The sequence below is a fragment of the Capsicum annuum genome, chromosome 2 (assembly GCF_002878395.1).
Source record: "Capsicum annuum cultivar UCD-10X-F1 chromosome 2, UCD10Xv1.1, whole genome shotgun sequence".
NCBI classification, from domain to species: Eukaryota; Viridiplantae; Streptophyta; class Magnoliopsida; order Solanales; family Solanaceae; genus Capsicum; species Capsicum annuum.
This window is the reverse complement of record NC_061112.1, coordinates 57814104-57823524: the sequence shown is the minus strand read 5'-3', so window position 1 is coordinate 57823524 and position 9421 is coordinate 57814104. Positions and strand designations below refer to the sequence as shown.

Here is a 9421-nt window from a genome sequence, read left to right as displayed (position 1 = left end):
TGTAAGCCTATAACCAAAACTAATATGACATAAAAATTAAATACCTAAATCTAAGGCAAGGCTTCTAGAATGAAGCCACCATAAAAAAATAATAATGGCAGAGGTACACAACAAAAAATACCATATAAATCCCAAAATATGGTATCACAGTGTACGACTAATAAATACATCTCGAATATGAACGATAAAATAGTAATCCAAAAGGATCAATGATGACTGGTGGTTTTACCACTCATTTGCACCAAACATATGTGCACATTACCATGTTTTGTATAAGAAAATGAGGTATCATCATGATTTAAATGCACTAATATCCAAATTTTGTAGGTATATAGTCAGGAAGGTGAAAAGATGTGTATTGGATCTAAAAGGGATTAAATTGAAGCAAAATAAGTGTAGTTGGAGACCTAGAGTAGTTCACCCTCATTATTGTGATCGCAATCCTTAGGCCGCAATCGCTGTCAGTCAAGATGGTCAGCACAATACGATCGTAGAGCACAACTATAGTCGTTAGATGCGGTCACATTTGAACCTGTGTAATCATAGTTCAGCGGGAATATGACCCAGGGAAATTTTGTGAAATAGCATAGACAAATCCCAAATCCTATATAGGCAAAAACCTTTTCTTCTTTAGGGATTTATTATCTCATTGACAATGTTTAATTAGAAGCAAGAAACCCTTATTAGGCAAGTGTGTAACTAATTGTGGAGGGTTAATTTTATAGTATTTTGTAAGAATGAAAGCTTTGGATAATCCAGATGGTATATCTTTCTTTACTTTCTTCATAAATATCTAAGTAAATCAGTCTTAGGATTAGGTTGAACTAAAGTGTAAATGTATGAGGGTGTTGTTGTCTTTGCATGATGGTTAGTTGTTGAGTATGAATTCTACCATTACTTGAGTTTATGAGTTGCAATTTGTGGGTGAAAACCCAAAATCTCCAAATGGGTTTGATAGGTGAAATCTCAAACTCTAGAAACCCTAATCATCCTTGAAAGAGGGATAAAAGTGAATATATGGTAACCACTAACATCTTTGAAAGAGGGTTATAGGGAGATAAAGCAATGGTAGACAATTAAACCTATGGTTTAGTACCTTTTGTAATCTTAGAAATAAGTGTAATATGAGTGTAAATTAATTCAAGAGAAACATCCTAGAAATAGGGATGCTTGATTGAGGTTTTGGATGATTACGAAGTGTAAACTTGTTTGGTGCTAGAAAGAGTTAATGGGTGAAATCGTTGTGGTCTTATTGAATGATTGACCATAATGATCTTCGACTTAGCCTATCTCTTAGTTAACAACTAATATTCATGTTAAACCATCATCAACCCACGTGCTTTTACCTTTAGGTAGACATAATACAAAGATTTCCTTAAATCCTGCTTTTAAAATAAAAGTGTAATATTCGTGTATTGTTAATCAAAATCATTACAAACCAATTCAAAAATAATTCCCCCCATTTTATTTTACATGTCATGTTTATTAGCATTATGGGTAACCTTTTAGTAATTTGAGTACCTCTATGACTTGAAATTTATGACTCGCTCCTTGTGGATTCAACCCCAAATAAATTTGGGTAATTGACAATGACCGCCTCACCCTGAAACATGAGAGTGAGTTGAGCGTTTTATAAATAGCACCGTTGCCAGGGGTGGAATATAAATTTCACTTATGCGGTGTGATTTTTAATTGGGAATACCCAAAGTGGTATAATTTACTTTATTTGTTATTTTTGAATTTTTTTAGTGGATCAAAGTTTTAGTGGAAAAATGAGTGATACTACAAGAAACATGGGCCCTATGATAGTCCTCTAGATGATGAGGGCCAACAAAATGAAGCGGGCCAAACAAGTGCAATATGTATCCCACTAACTAATGGGAACACAGTCTTCCATGTGACTAGCGTCATGCTTTACATATTGCAAAAGAAAGGATTATACGGGGGTCAAGACTTTGAGGACCCAAATGTCCATTTGAAGAATTCATTTGGCTTTGCCTCTTCCCATTCTTACTAATGGGCGAGGTAGTTTTATGGATCTGATCACTTCCACCCAGCTCAATTACATATTAGGACGATCTTACTACGATATTTCTTTATAGATACTTCCAACTATCTAAAATTCTTCAAAAGCGGGACGAGATTATAAATTTTCAGCAAATGAATAGAGAGTCATTGTTTGAAGCATGGGAATGGTTTAATGGAAAATTGGCCCAATGCCCAAATCATAAAGTCTTAAAGAAGATGCTTCTTAAGATCTTCTCTTGTTCCCTTTATCCATTAAACAAAATAGTGGTGGATAATGTGGTAGGTGGATCCATAGTGAAGATCCACCACCATGCGGCCTTTCTATTAATAGGATACGTGTCAAAGCAAAATTAGGGTTGGCATACCCATGATACCGAAGTCCCAAGATCCCTTACCCTAATTCCGTGGTTGATAATGAAAAAAGAATGTTTTATGAACAACGGAGGAAAACATGGTAAAAATGATGACCCAACTTGAGCTCTTGACAAAGCATGCTATGGGAGCACCCACGAAAGTAGTAAATACTGTAGCATCAAAATCTTATGAAGATAAAGTAGAATCAAAGAAGTTGAATGAGGAAACCCTATATTTGGCTAATCACTTGGGGTATTCCTATCCCACCTGTCAAAGCCAAGGTGGGAATCAAGGTTGGATGGACAGTGAGAGAGATAGAGATTTGAGGGATAGGGAGCATGATTATAAATGTTGTGTTCGCCCTTATGATCTAGCTAAGACCAAGGAGTTAAGTACCATCGACCTAAAAAATTTTAAGACCAAATATGTGTTAGCAAGAATATTGAATAGAGTGAAAGGTATGGACAAAATGGTTCATGAGTTGAAAGGTGACTTCTCTCAACTCTTTCAAACTATGGAGTCTCACTCTGCCTCTATCAAGTAATTTGTAACCCAAATTGGGAAAATCTCCACGCAACTAAATTCTTGGCCTAGAGGTGGACACCCTAGTGACATGATTTCTAATCCAAAGAATGATGCTCAAGTTCTAAAAATTGTCACAAGGAGTGGAAAGAAACTTGATGATCCCTCTAATAGAGAATTAAGTGAGAAAATGTCTAAAGCTAAAGCAAAGGAAGTTTTACCTCAAATTCAAGAAGAAAATAATGAGAAAGAGACTGATGAAAGTGATGAAAATGTAGTTGACATCAAAAAGCCACAAAGTAGAGCAAGACCCATAATCCAAATTATCGCCCCATTCCCTCAATGATTGTACAAAAAAAGAAGGTGATAAATTAAGGAAGTTCATTGAAAAACTTAGCAATCTATTAATAAACAACATGTTGCTCAAGGTAATCTAAGAGATCCTAGGATACGCTAACCTAATAAAAAATTTGATGTCCAAAAAGAATCTTGTAGAAGGTGACACAATTGAGGTCACTCATGGGTGTAGTTCTATCATGGATATTAAGGTTGTGGAAAAGAAAGACGACCCTAGAGCATTCACCATTCCTTGTACAATAGGGACACATGAGTTTGCAAAAGCTCTGTGTGACCTTGGTGCGAGCATCAACTTAATGCCTTCGTGTGACCTTGGTGCGAGCATTAACTTAATGTTTTATGTCATCTACATGAAACTTCGATTGGATGAATCTACACTGACCTCTATGCAACTCTTAATAGTGGACCAGTCTATCAAAAAGCCAATGGGAATTTTATTTGATGTCTTTATTAAAGTTGACAAGTTTATACTTTGATGGATTTTGTGGTATTAGATTGTGAAATGGAACAAGAGGTACCTATCATTGCCACTGGAAGAGCCATTATCAATTTGGAGATGGGGGAAATGAAGCTTAGGGTACAAGAGGATGACGTCTCTTTCACAATATGCAAGATAAAGAAGCAAACATTGGAGCTCCAAATTGTTTTTATGGTGGATATGGGGAATGAGAGGGGGAATGAAAAGGGGCTTGAGGACCCACCTTGAAGATGGATGAAGGAACACGTCCTGCCATGATGTTAACTAAGGTGCTAGGTTGGTCGCAACCCATAAATGACCTAAAAGTGGCTCGTATCCTTTTTTTCATGTTTTCTAGTATATATGTCAGCTTTTGCATATAAATAACTCATGCATTTATGGCACTATGGAGTGTATTAGATGAGAATGGAAAGAGGTAAGTGTGCAATTTTTCATTGAAATTTAATAGGGAAAAAGTTTTTAAAATTAAGCAAAAAGCTGAACAGGAGAATACAAGGATAAATGCTCTCAATTACCATGAGCGCGGTCCTTAGGCACGATTGCAGTCACCCGTGTATCCGTGATCATGACCAGCTGAGTGTGGTCGCGGTTATTTCATCCACTTAATCCCTAATTTCCCCCCATTTCCCTCACACTCCCTTTTGAGTTTTACTCTCTAATTGGGCTAAATTCAGGCCATGTTTGTGAGCTCTCCAAAAACATCCTTGCATCCCTCTTACATTACAAATCCAGTAGGTATCATGAATCCATTCTCTTATTTTTGAAAATAGCCCCAAGAATGCATTACTAAGAAAGGGACTAAAGTCTTTATTGCTATTCTTTCCATATTGTCATACTTGATATTGGTGTGGTTTTGGCTACTTGAGTAAGATATACACACATAAGGGGAAATCTTCAGTGACCAAAAATATGTGAAAAATGAAGACAAATAACGTGTGTACACCAAGTGTTGTGAAAAATGTAGACAAATAAGGTGTGTACATCAAGTGTTAGACACATTACCCAAAAAAAACTTTCAATAATGATATTTGCATTTTTAAGGGAACATTCAGACATTTATTAGCATTGTTCAAATGATCTTCATGTGAATCAATATTGTAGAACAGGCTAGTTGCCTAAAAATTTGAAAGAAATGTGAACATGAGAAGTTGGCCGAAACCAGCCTCAGGTATTGCAACCACGGTCAGGTGGCCACAATCACGGCAATACAAATGCAGTCATAGCCTACGATCATAGTAACTAGGGCCAGTTTCCTTCAATGCCAAAAATCCTGCACTTCCAATTTTTAGCCTAACACCACCAAGCACCCATGCTAATAAGCATTAGTGAACAACGTGGTACAATTTGGAAGTTAAAATGTGATTGATATAATATGTGCCTAGTGCTTTCGGGACAACATCTTGGGTAAGTATAATCACATTTGATTCAAGGCACCTGAGTGCCACACTTACTACTTTAGTGATCTTCCAAGGAAAAAGATGCTCTAGGAAAGAGGTATTTGCTTTGAAAATATACCAGAGAAACTATCGACATTTCATGAGAAAATTGAAGCCACAAGGTCGCATTGTTTTTTCCCAAATCCCTGCATTGCAAATGAGCAATGAGTCCATGAATTGTATGCTTACATCAGTGAAGTGTCCTTCTCAAACTCATTCAATATGACTATTAAGATTCGGTGAAAACCGGTAAAGGCTAAGCAAATCAATGATGTTTATAGGATCCAACATGCAGACATGGGTGAATTCTAAGCAAAGGGGTGTAAACTAGGGAGTTGGTTGGTGTAGCGGCTATTCCTCATAAAGGAAGTCTCTTGGGAAAATACTTAAAGAAATATCTCCATAAACGACTTCACTTCCGAGGGTCAGATATGGTTTCACATTATTTATAGCCTAGTCTCTCCGTGTACCCATATGACAGCAGTCCCAGATTTGTGTGCTCGAATAGTTTCTTTTATTCTAGAAAGCATCCTTTTTGATGTTGGTTAGCTTTTAGTCAATGAGATAGATCACTCTAAGAACCAAGGTGGTACATATTTTTCTTTCCCTCTTTGATTACTGAGCTTTGCAGGAGAGTGGGGGTTGAAGAATATGATAGTAACATATTGGTGTATCCAAGTTCTCCTATCTACCCCGTGAGGATTCGAGGAGAGGGTGCACCTGGAAAAGAAAAGAAGAGAAAAATCCACTTGGAAAATTTGGCATGTATTGAATCTGAGTCTCATAGGCCAACCACCACCGGACCTCTTGAGGAGATTAGAGTTGTTATTGTATCCATCAAGGACCTTGTATCTAGTTTTCCCCAAGGACCGGAAGAGCCTTCCACTACTATCAATCATATATTTCATGTGACGATTAGGAGAAGTATAGGGAGAACCAAAAGAAGAAAAAATCTACCATTGATAAGATTGATAGTGTACTCCTCTCTATCGGAGTCGCACCGAGCCACCAAATTACATATGAAAAAATAGTTACAACAAAGAAGAAAGGGGGTGAGTTCTTTATCAAGATGTGGAAGGGGGTGAAGAGCCTATGGGAGGTCCTGAAACAATAATATAGACTTCCTTCCTCTTGGATGAAGAGTAATGACAAAGCCCCAGCTGAGTGGTCTTATCTGGAAGAGAATGGTGAAGATGCAGAGTCCGAGAGTGATAGCATCCCTTGATGCAGTTTTAGGGAGCACACTTATCTCTTTTACACTTGATTATTTATGCAGTGGGGACACTACTACCGTTTCAATTGGGGTGTCTCCTTATTCATTTGATTTGGTCCTGCATTATTGTTAGCTCTGCATACGAAATATGAAACTTTCCCTCTTTTTATGACTCCAAAAAGTGAATACGAAATATAATTGGTATTTTATTTTTGTCTTGATCGGGTGGAACAATTGAACCCCCTTGATGATCTTCGCATTCCATGTGTGTGAAATTACTTGTGTACATCTTATGTGTACTTTTACCATCTAGATCTTGCCCCATGAGTCTTTCAAGGATAAATTTTTGTTGTGCTTGTTTGGTAAAATGATCGTAGGCCATCTTGTGACATTGGAAGCCCACTTTAGCCTAAGAATCCTACTAATACATAGGAGTTACTACTAGTCACCCTCTTTGACCCTTTGGACTTTTCTTTGGCAAAACATTACAAGCCTTGACCCTACTATTTTCCTCTTTTGGACTCTAGCCTCCTGGAACTTCAGAATACAATTTGAGGCTAAAATCCTAAGTTGGGGATGGTGGAAATTTGAAAGGGTATAGTTGGGCCATGAAATCATAAGAAAGTTCCTAAAAGCTTAAGATAATAAAGCAAAATGATTAGATGAAAGAAAATATCAAACAAAGGAAATTAAGGAATGATTTATTCATAAAAAAGAGACAGGGAAATAGGAAAGTAGGAAAACCAAGAAAAGGCATATTGGAAAAAATATAAATGGAAAAGACGTGGCCCAATAACAAAAAGTAAAAAGAGTGTGATGTGGAATTCAAGGAGGGTTTAGCCTTATTGTCCTAAGTTGATATCCAACCTTACCCTAAGCCTACATTACAAACTAAAAAAGTCCTTTGTGATTCTCAACCAAGTGTGCTCATTGTAGTGGGGATTAAAAATAGGGGCAAGCCTATGGCATGTTACTTGTTAACATTGAGAAATTTTTGAGAGAGAGATTGTTTGCACTTAAACTCCTTGTTCTAGTGTTGGTAACTAGGTGTGTGAAATTTACTTTCTTGGGAAGAGGCATGTGAACAAGCTGAGGTGGGTAATTTTGTCATCTTCTGCACAATTAGATAAAAGGAAGAATATTATGGTTGAGCTCAACGAGTGAGTCATTTCTAGAGTGAATAGTAATTATCACATGGTTACTCCTTAAAGTTTACTGCACCCTCCATTATCTCATTTTTTGTTTAGGGGCGTTGTTAAAAATCATTTTGCCCATGTATGTAGAACATTTTGTGGTAATAATCAAGTTCGAGTCATCATGATCATTGGGTAATAGAGTATGGGCCTACATGTGAAATTCTCTCATGAAAAGGGGTGGCGTTGATTGAGGACAAGCAAGGTTTTAAGTTGGGGGTGCCAATAAGTGGTGATTTTACCACTCATTTGCACCAAACATGTGTGCACTCTACCATGTTTTGTATAAGAAAATGAGCCATCATTAAGATTTTAATGCAATAATATCCATATTTTGCAGGTATATAGTTGAGAAGGTGAAAAGATATGGATTGGAGCTAAAAAGGGATCAAATGGAAGCAAAAGAAGTATAGATGGAGACTTAGAGTAGTTTAGACTCAGTTACCGTGACCGCGACCACGGTCGTCAGGACGCGATCGTGGTCAGTCAAGATAGTAACCATAATACGATCGTGGAGCACAACTGCTGTCGCGGTTAAACCTGCATGATTGTGCTTCAGTGGGAATATGACCCAGGGCAGTTTTGTAAATTTTCATAGACAAATCCCAAACCCCATATAGGCAAAAACCCTTTTTTCCTTGGGGATTGCTCACCTCATAGGCAATTTTAAATTAGAAGCAGGGACACCCTAATTAGGCAAGTGTGTAACTAATTGTGGAGACTTTATTTCTTAATATTTTGTGAAGAATAAATGCTTTGGGTAATCCAGATGATATATCTTTCCTTACATTTTTCATGAGCAGCTAAGTAAATTAGTCTTGGGATTATATTGAACTAAAGTGTAATTGTGTGTGGGTGTTGTTGCGTTTGGATAATGGTTAGTTGTTGAGTATGGATTCCACCATTGATTGACTTTATTAGTTGGAATTTGTGGGTGAAAACCTCAAATATCCAAATTGGTTTTATCAAAGCCCCAAACTCTAGAAACCCTTCATCATCCTTGAAAGAGAGATAAAGGTGAACATATGGTAACCCATAATATCCTTGAAAGAGGGTTATAGGGAGACAAGGAAATGGTGGACAATTAAGCCTATGGTTTACTACCTTTTTCAATCTTAGAAGTAAAGGTAATTGGAGTGTAAATCACGTCAACAGCATCATCTTTGAAATAGGGATACTTGATTATGGTTTTGGGTGATTACGAAATGTACACTTGTTAGGTGCTCCAAAAATGCAATGGGTGAAAGCGTTGTGGTTTTATTATAAGATTTACCATAATGACCTTCGAACTAGCCAATAAGCTTCATGTTAAACTATCATGAACCCACATGTTTTTACCATTAGGCAGACAAATCCCAAGATTTCCTCGAATCTTGATTTTAAATCAAAAGTCTCATATTAGTGTATTGTTAATCAAAAATCGTTAAAATCCAATACCAAACTAATTTCCCCTCTTTTTATTTTACATGTCGTGTTTATTCAAATTCTGGGTAACCTTTTAGTAATTTGATCACCCATAGGACTTTAAATTTATAATTCACTCCTTATGGATTCAACCTCACCTCAAGTTGTGTAATTGACAATGATCGCCTCACCCTCAAACTTGAGAGTTAGTTGAGCATTATCAATCAATATTTTCCTTTAAATACAAAATAAGACCGGGGCTACATTAGTAGAAAAAATTCGAAAGCATAGATCAACCTCTACCTAAAATATACTCCAAATGGGGTGAGCATAGTCCACTTGTAGTCAGTAGGTATCATAGGCCAACTGAGAAAAGTAGAAAATAAAGCACATAAAAATACACTATGGGTACGTCACTTATAATCAGATAATGTCT

At 36.9% G+C, this 9421-nt stretch overlaps 1 non-coding gene across 1 annotated transcript; it reads right to left on the bottom strand.

Moving 5' to 3' along the window:
• Positions 1–2128: 2128 nt before the first annotated feature.
• Positions 2129–2237, bottom strand: LOC124896406. The gene has a single exon (XR_007052769.1). It is a non-coding gene; the product is annotated as a small nucleolar RNA R71 (small nucleolar RNA).
• Positions 2238–9421: the final 7184 nt, after the last annotated feature.